Consider the following 9,206-nt stretch of genomic DNA (forward strand, 5'->3'; position numbering starts at 1 on the left):
TTTTAAGGGTGAGATTGCCAAAGGCTCAAGGAAATGCAGAAATGTTGACTCACAATAATTTAACCTTTAAAGCTTATCTACCAAAGAAGAAAGGGAAGCCACTGCCTTGCAGTTCTTTAAAGAATTGGCAAGAAAATAAAGCATAGTTGCTAAAAGATGTACATAGATTTAGTTAACAAGAGTGCAAAATATGTGGTCAGTCAGTAAACGCTAAAATTTGGTCCCAAGATAAATAACCAGGTGTTAAAACACCACCTCCAAACTCTGTGGGTGAAGCAGAATCCTAATGGTTGCATTCTCCTCACTCCAGACCAAACTGGAGAACATTTTGCTTAAGACCCACGGGAGATGCCAATAAAATGACAACAGGAAAACTGGTGTGTGCTTCCTGCCAGTGAGTTGGCTCTGACTCCTGGGGACCCTACGAATGGGTGATGTCTACAAGATCCTGTCCGCAACAGCCTGCTCAGCTCTGTAGACTCGTGCCTCTGGCTTCTTTTATGGAGTCAGTCCATCTCATATTGGTCTTTTCCTGCTGCTTTCTATTTTTCTCAGCATTATTGTCTCTTACAAAGAACCCTGCCTTCTCATGATGTGCCCGAAGTAGGACAGCTTCAGTTTTGCCATTTTTGCCTCCAGCGACGTTTCACGCTTAATTTGCTGTAGGACCCACTTGTTCGTCTTTGTGGCAGTTTAGGGTATGCGCAGACATCTAACACTAAATTCCAAATGCATCCATCTTTTTTCCTTCACTGTCCAACTCTCGCATCCGTACGTGGTCATTGAAACTGTGAGGGTGTGGATGACCGTAGGCTTGGTCTCTAATAGCGCATCTTTGTTCTTAGTGGTCTTTCCTAATCCTTCCACTGCCCTTTGGAGACTCAGCCTTCTCGTGATTTCTCAGCTGCAGCCTCCATGTGAAGTAATGACTGAGCCAAGATAAGCAACATCTTTAACAATTCCAGTGTCCTCATCGTCCGTGTTAAAGTTGTGTGCTTCTTCTGTAGTCATGATTTTTATCTTCTTGCTGTTCAAATGCAGTCCTGCTTTGGTACTTTTTTTCATTTTTATCAAAAGTTTCAAATTATTGCTACTTTCTGCCAGTAAGTGCTGTCATCTGCATATATTGTTTATATTTCTTCCACCAATTTTCACTTCCTCCTCCGAATCTAGCCCAGTTTTTCGTTTGATACGTTCTCTGTGGAGGTTAAACAAGTAGGGAAGTAAAATGCTCCCTTATCTGACACTTTTGCTTCTAGGAAACCATCTGTCTTTCCATATTCTGTCCTGACAGTGGCTTCCTGTCCACAGTAGAGAGCACACACCAGGACAGTCCTGCTGAGGTACGCCCGCTCCTCAGTGCCATCCACAGCTTTGCATGATCGACAGTCAAAGGCTTTACCGTAGTCTATGAAATACAGACTAACTTCACATTCTTTGGAGCACTCCTTTTAGCTCTCATTAAAAGGTAATGATTCATTTTGTGTTTGCATTTGCTGTTCTCATTCCCGAGTTAAGTAATAAGTTCCAGAAGTGAAAGGTGATATTATTTGCTGTCTAACACTTACACTTTACACATGAATCTTGGGCCTTCTTAAAAGGGTAGTAGTGGTGGAATGGGCACCCATGACTGCTAGGTTTACACGTGTGGCACACATCCCTGCCCACCTTGGTCTTTGGGTGATGGGACGTGGAAGTGTTGGTGTGGACCTATTTCAGGAGTGCCCAGTACAGGCATTACTGACATACTGTGGGCACACTTCGGTTTACTGAGCTTCTTTTCTAATAGACACTTGACTACTGCCATGGAAAGGAGGACCAGGTGGCTAGACCTTCAGATTGTTTAAGAGAAATTGGGGATTTGAATTTTCGTGAAATATCCCAGCTTTAAAATACTTGCAACTAATTCAAACATTTTTGAAACACCGAACAAAATGAGCCTGCCATCAGCAAGACTCCAACGCATGGGTTATAAATTCAGTGGCCTGAAGCTGATTCCCCTAAACCTTAGAGCTGTCTAGGGGAGGCACAACTAATTACTCTTATTTTTAAAAATATGTTTTTATTGATTTTAGAGAGGAAGGGAAAGGGAGAGAGAGAAACATCGGTCAGTTGCCTCTCATATGCACCTAGACCGAGGATTGAACCTGCAACCTAGGTATATGCCTTGACTGGGAATTGAACTGGTGACCTTTCAGTGCACGGGTGATGCTTAACCAGTTGAGCCACACCAGCCAGGGCCTAATTATTATTTATAGAAATACATAGGACCTTTTTGGACACAAGAAAAATTAATGGAATAAAAAAAAATTACACTTAATCTGATCAATTCAATGTAACAGTTATAAAAATCTATTTTAATTTGTCAAATGAGGAAATTGCCAATTGCCTGGTTGGATTTTCCAGCTATTCTTTGGACCTGTTTAAAAGCAGAAGGCATGCTCCTGTCCAGTCCACAGGGCGGCCTGCAGTCTCTCACACGCATTAGGAAGGCTTCCAGGTAAACTGGGCCAAGGAGAAATAAGCAGGAGCAAACAGTTATGCACCTCTGAGCTCACATGTTGCCAAGGTCATAAAATCCTGAACTTTTCTGGAGGACTAAAGTTTAAGGGTGGTTTTCACAAAAGTGTGGAGGAAAAGATACTCGGTAAATACAGACTTGGTGACAGGCTTAGAGCCAATTTATTCTTTTGGAACAGACCTGTTAGAATTCCCATTTTAGGGATCAATTTTAGCCTCAACTTTTCTTTTTGCAAAGGAAATTTCACAGGAGAGTTGGTGCTGTTATGCCGACGTTGGAAGTCACTTGCAGCACATTTTCTGGGAGCGTTTGATTCCGGACAACTTAGTACCATTAAGAATATGAAACCAGTTCTCTTAAATGCTAATAACTTGTTCCAGCATTTTCATATAAATAAACCAAGCAAATGACATTGGAAAAAATGGTTACCAGGCTAATATAAACCCACCACAAAGTTGATCTTGGAGTGCTGCGAAGCATACTGGACTCCAGGAGTCAGGAGATCTGGGTTAGGAGACTCACCTCTCATTAACGAGCAGGTTAAGTGCTCTGACCCAGTTTCCACTTCTGTAAAGTGAGAGTGCCAGACCATCTCCAAGGCTTCCTTCCAGCTTCAGTATTCTGTGGAGACTGGACTGAAATTTTCAGGTCAGAAAAGCCTTCCCACTCAGCATGGTGTCGCTTCCCTTTTTTTGACTCTCATTTACCAACATATCTGTCTGGCCAGGATTCCAGACAACATGATCCCTCCAAAGACCATGGCTAATGGGAGCTGGAAACTCTAAAGAGAGTGCTTTCTGATATTAATGCTTGGGATTCTGAGTGAGCAAGAGGTTACATGACATCGTGAGCAAGTTTGGAGATTATCTCCCGCAGGATGTATATGCTCAGGCTGGCTTTGCTTAATTAGACGGTCTGAAGATTGCAGAATTGTGTGAAAGGTAACATACTGTCCTCCCTCGTGTTATTTCTCCCTAGTTACCGGGATGAAAAGATTTTTTTTTCTACATCTCAGAGGACTGCTATTGGCAGCAACCTTAGTTTGGAATCTCTGAACATGTTGTAAGCAAAGCTGAAAAGGTGTTAACTATATTTAATTAATGTTGGTTCCTAGAATAGGAGAGTTGAATTACCAGGTTCATTCCACTTAAATGGCTCTTCTCAAACACCACTAGGGGTCCAGGTGCAGCACCCAAAGGGCTGAGTCCTGAGCTGCACTGGCCATGGGGCTGTGACCCCACATGCTACTTGCCCCTTAACAACTACCCCTTATGAACCTCAAAGGTGTTTTCTAAAACAGCGCCAAAGCAGAAGTCATAGGAACCAATACGGAAGGTAGTAGCAACTGAAGATAAAGTGACCAAGTTTTTCCGCCTTTTCCAAGAACACTGAGTTTAGAGCTGAAAGATTTGAGTCCATTTCTGGCTCTGCCACTTCCAGCTGTCTGACCTTAGGCAAGTTATAACTTCTCTTGCCCTTGAATGTAAAATGAGAATAAAATCCCCATCGGCTTATTACATGGGAAAATGTTTGTGAATCAGAAAACACTAGAATGTGGTCCTAACCTTGTTCAGATAGTGAAATAACTGAAAAACATGGTGCTTCTCAGAATCCTATATTTAGTGTCTTAAACTTGAAATACATGTTAAGCTACATCCAATAGGGTACACTAGATTCTACTCTAGAAGTAGAATACAAAGTTTTAAAAATGGGAAATTTCTGCCAAAGTGGGACTAGTCCCACACCCCTACCCCCACCTTAGCAGTTAAGGATGTCTTCCCTTCACCAGCATTCCCACCTCAGGACAGAGGCAGGGCATGGAGGCCACAGCCATCAAGCTGCCCCAGGGCATGAGATGCTGAGAGAGCTCCGTCTCTCCTCTTAGACCCTGGGGTGGATGAGGTTGCTCCTGTTGTAAAGAAAAGGTGATTCTTACACAAGACCACCTCTCAATTGAGTAAGCCCTGCAGTGATCCTACCGCCACCCACGGTGACATCCTTGGCCTGTACTGGTGGGAGACGACTTGGCTGTGCTGATGGACTGCGTCATCTTCCGCTCCTTCCCTGGCCTGGCCCCTCATCCCCTACAGCCCCATCCCCTCTCCTGGCTTCAGAAGCCTTCCCCACCTTCCCCACCAGACAAGCTCAGGCTGTGGGCAGTGAAGGGCATCTGGGATCTGGTGCCAGGGAGGAGCGCAGTGGGCTGGAGCTTGGCTGACTTGAAGGTGTGGCAGACACCAGCCAGTGTCTTTCTCAGGAGTCTGATCACGAAGGATGGACCCTGCACTTGGAGGATGCAGGGACAGTCATTGGGTCCTCTTCGTTTCTCCAGGTAGCTTGCCCAGCCTCATCCTCTCAGGGAACCCTCAGTCCTCAAAGACAGTGGCAGGGTCTCAGCCAGAGCGCTCGTGAGTGGGAATGCCAGCAGGTGACCCCAGAAACGGGGCCCTGGGCCAAGGGGAGCTTTCCCTTAGGATGCAGTCCTGACAGTCACATGGCCAGTTGGCCAGGGCAGCTCTGCCCCCTCCTCCCCACCTTGTATGTGTCATAACCAGGAAACATGATAGCACATGGGTAACCTAGGCAGTGGAGGGATACCTCAGACATTCTCCTGCAGCAAGTATCTGTATATGCTGCGCTTATTTTGCATGTTCTTGAGTGTTTATATTTCAAAAAACCTCTACCGTTTCACATATACACACACACATAAATCAGAAAGACAGTTTAAAACCTTATACAATTTTAGTGATAATGTTCTATCATGAGAAAACCATTAATCTGTGGGAGCGGAGCTCAAAAACAGCATGCTATAGAATCAAGCTGTCGCTACTGCTATGCAGATGTTCATGAGGCTTTAATGATATCTCTCATCAAGTGACATTTCAAATACAACTTGAAAGCCACTCAGTGGGCTGGCAAAGCCTTTTATATACTCAGTCCCCATTACTGCAAGATCAGTTATTACAATGGAAATGTGGGACTGGCGCAGCCATCCAAGGGCAACCCCAGTGAAGCTAACCCTATCATTTATATGAATTTGAGTAAAACTGAGCTGCCAACAAGAAACCAATCATGTAGCCTAAACAATAAAGACATTGATCTTTCATGCAACAGTTCAATACACCATGCGGTGGTCACACATAGGATCCTCCCATCTTATACTCTCCAATCAAGGCTTGGTTGCTATTGCTACCATTTTGGGAAGGGATAAAAGAGAGCATAGAGGAGGCATATCCATTGTCCTAAGGGTCCCAGACCAGAAGTAGCAGTACTTCCACTCAAATTCCATACGAAAGAACTTAAGTCTAACTTGGTCACACCTCAGTCTAACTGTAAAGGGAACATAGTAAATGTTCCTAATGAGGCAGTTACGTGACTCAATTTTGACTCCATTACCATGGAAAAAGGAGAGAATATATTCTAATACCTTAGTTACTAGTCCCCCTTTTTTTGTATCATTGAATTGGGTAACATCAGTAGTGATCTCAAGAGAACTGACAGGAAGGAGATGATAAATGTACTGTGCATAACCCACAAACCTTGGTGTGGCAAGCAGAGAGTGGCTCCAGGTGCCAGCCTCAGCGGTGTCACAGCCGCACAGCCACCTGAGTGGCTGGTGGCCCGCAACACTGAAGACTGTCCACAGGGAATACTTTAGGGATGACCAGACCACTGTCTCCAAAGTCTTTGCCAAAGAACTGTCAGAGTCTTGGAGTTTAGGATCTCTGGCAGGTAACTGAAATGAAGCTGAAACCATTACATATTTTGGCTGTGTAGCAGAGTCCTTTCTTAAGGGGATCTGGCCTCCCTTTCCTTCAAGAGGATCTGGGTCTACAAACTGGCTCAGGGCTAGGAAGTGGCTGAGGGTGTGTGAGAAGTCAACATTTTTGGCGAGAATAAATTCAAAAGTCTAATGAAAAAAATAAACTGATGAACAAAACAGATCCAGAGAAATGGAAACATGCAACAGACTGATGTATTTCAGAAGGAAGGGAGGGAAGAGATTAATCAAAGAACTTAGATGCACATATGCATAGCCCATGGGCAAACAATAGTGTGGTGAAGGCCTGGGGAAGGGGCCGGAGCAGGGTGGAGGGAGCCAAGGGGGCAAAAAAGGGGACATCTGTAATACTTCCAACAATAAAGTTTAAACCTACTTTTAAAAAATTTAACAATAAAATAATTCTGAATCATAAAAAAAATACAAAAGTAATATTTTCAAAAGATGGAAAGGAGGGAGGAAACAAGACGGCAGCGAAGGTAACAGCTGCACCCGCCGCCTCCCGCAACCACATCACAATTACAACTAAAATACAGAACCACCATCCCTCAGAGCCTCCTGAGATCCAGCTGAACAGAAGCCCCACAACCAGGGAGCTGAAGAAGCACTGAGACCGGGAGGGGGGCGGAGACGCGGGCGGGTCGGGGCTGAATCACGGAGACGCGGCCGCGGGCCCACACCCAGTGCCGAGGTTGAAACCCGGGAGGGAATCTCAGCAGAGGGGGTTTCCCGGAGGAGTGAGGGGTCCCAGTCCCACAGCAGGCCCCCAGCCCAGGGCTCCAGGGCTGGAAGAGACGTCCCCACAACTCCGGGCTGTGAAACCAGCGGGGACTGTGGCTGAGGGTCACACAGGCTTCAGGAGCCCCAGCAGCTCCTCTTAAAGGGCCCGCGCACGGACTCACTCGGACGCTCCCTCTGAGCCCAGCGCCGGGCAGCAGCCTGAAAGGACCCGGGACACTCAGGGAGGAACTAATCTGCCTGAAATCCAGGCGAGAGCTGAAGGGGCGGCTTCCTCCCAGGCAGAAGGGCTGGCAGAGGCCATGGCTCCTTTGGCGAGTCCTCCCCGCACACGGCCCGCAGGCAGGCGCCATGTTTGAATCGCCAGCACCTGACTCACGCCTTTGGCCCCGCCCCGTGATTCCCAGAGGCCCCGCCCTCCCCACCTGCAGCTCATCCAGGCCATTTCCAGGGGCTTTTCTGTGCAGGTGGCCTCTCGAGCCTCAGGCTTAGGACTTTCCTAAAACCTCTCAAACAAGCAGCAGGGTGCCCCATACAGCTTGATAAGGGGCCCCAGGCCTGGCACTAGCGGCAGCTGCATTGGCTCATAGCTTGGCCTCTCTTGGACACCTCCAAGCCCAGCACAAGTAGCAGCCAACTACGGTTTGCTGTGTAGCTCATGCTGGGTGGCCCTGGGCAAGCACTGGCACAGGCTGACTTTGCACCTCCCGGGAGGCCTCAGAGACAGTGCACCTGGTGGTCAGACTCGACCACACTGGATCACAACCCTACCACAGCCACGAGTGACACACTCAAGGGGCAAACTTGGTGAACACCAAAGCACCACTGAAGTAAATCCTGCTCCATGGGGGTGTCTCCAGCATAGCAGCTCTCTGGCTATAGTTGCAGCTGGTCCTCACAGCTGATTGGTCTGGGGGTCAGTTCCTCCCAGGGACGCCAACAGCAACCAAGGCTCAACCACAACAGGACAGTGCACACAGCCCACACAGGGGAGCACCTAGAAGGCCCAGCTCAGGTGACTGGGGAGGCTAAGCCACTGGACCCTACAGGACACCTACTACACAAAGCCACTCTACAAATGCCAGGAGACAAAGCAGCTCTACCTAATACATAGAAACAAACACCTGGAAGCAGCCAAAATGCGGAGGCAAAGAAACATGTCACAAAGGAAAGAACAGAAGAAATCTCTAGACAAGGAACTAAATGAAATAGATCCAAGCAAGCTAACAGATACAGAGTTCAGAATAATGGTTATAAGGATGCTCGAGGATATTACTAAGAGTATGATGAAAATAATTGAGAAAATCAATGACATAATAAAGTACCAATTTGAAATGAAGGCTACACGAAGTGAAATGAAGAATAATTTACAGGGAATCAACAGCAGAGGACGCTGAGAATCAAATCAGCAATTTAGAACATGAAGAAACAAAAAACACCCAACCAGAATAACAAAAAGAAAAAAGAATCCAGAAATATGAAGATAGCATAAGGAGCCTCTGAGACAACTTCAAGAGGGTCAACATTCATGTTATTGGGGTACCAGGGGAGGAAAGAGTAAGAAATTGAAAACCTATTTGAAAAAATTATTACAGAAAACTTCCCCTACCTGGGGAAAGAAATAGACTTACAAGTCCAGGAAGCACAGAGGGTCCCAAACAAGAGGAACCCAAAGAGGATCACAGCAAGACACATCATAATTAAAATGCCAAAGGTTAAAGACAAAGAGAGAATCTTAAAAGCAGCATGAGAAAAACAATTAGTTACCTATAAGGAAGCACCCATAGGACTGTCAGCTGATTTCTCAACAGAAACTTTGCAGGCCAGAAGGGAGTGGCAAGAAATATTCAAAGTGATGAAAAACATAGAACTACAACCAAGATTGCTCTACCCAGCAAAGCTATCATTCAGAATTGAAGGTCAGATGAAGAGCTTCATAGGTAAAGAAAAGCTAAAGGAGTTCATCACCACCAAACCAGCACTATAGGAAATGTTGAAGGGTCTTCTTGAACAAGAAGCTAATGAACAAAAGAATCTGATGAACTAAATAGATCCAGAGACATTGATGCATGCAACAGATGATCATATTTCAGAGGGAAAAGGGAAGGGGGGGTGGAGGGTGGGAAGAGATTAACCAAAGAAGTTATATGTATATATGCATAACCC

This window comes from Miniopterus natalensis, chromosome 2 (assembly GCF_054644295.1).
Source record: "Miniopterus natalensis isolate mMinNat1 chromosome 2, mMinNat1.hap1, whole genome shotgun sequence".
NCBI classification, from domain to species: Eukaryota; Metazoa; Chordata; class Mammalia; order Chiroptera; family Miniopteridae; genus Miniopterus; species Miniopterus natalensis.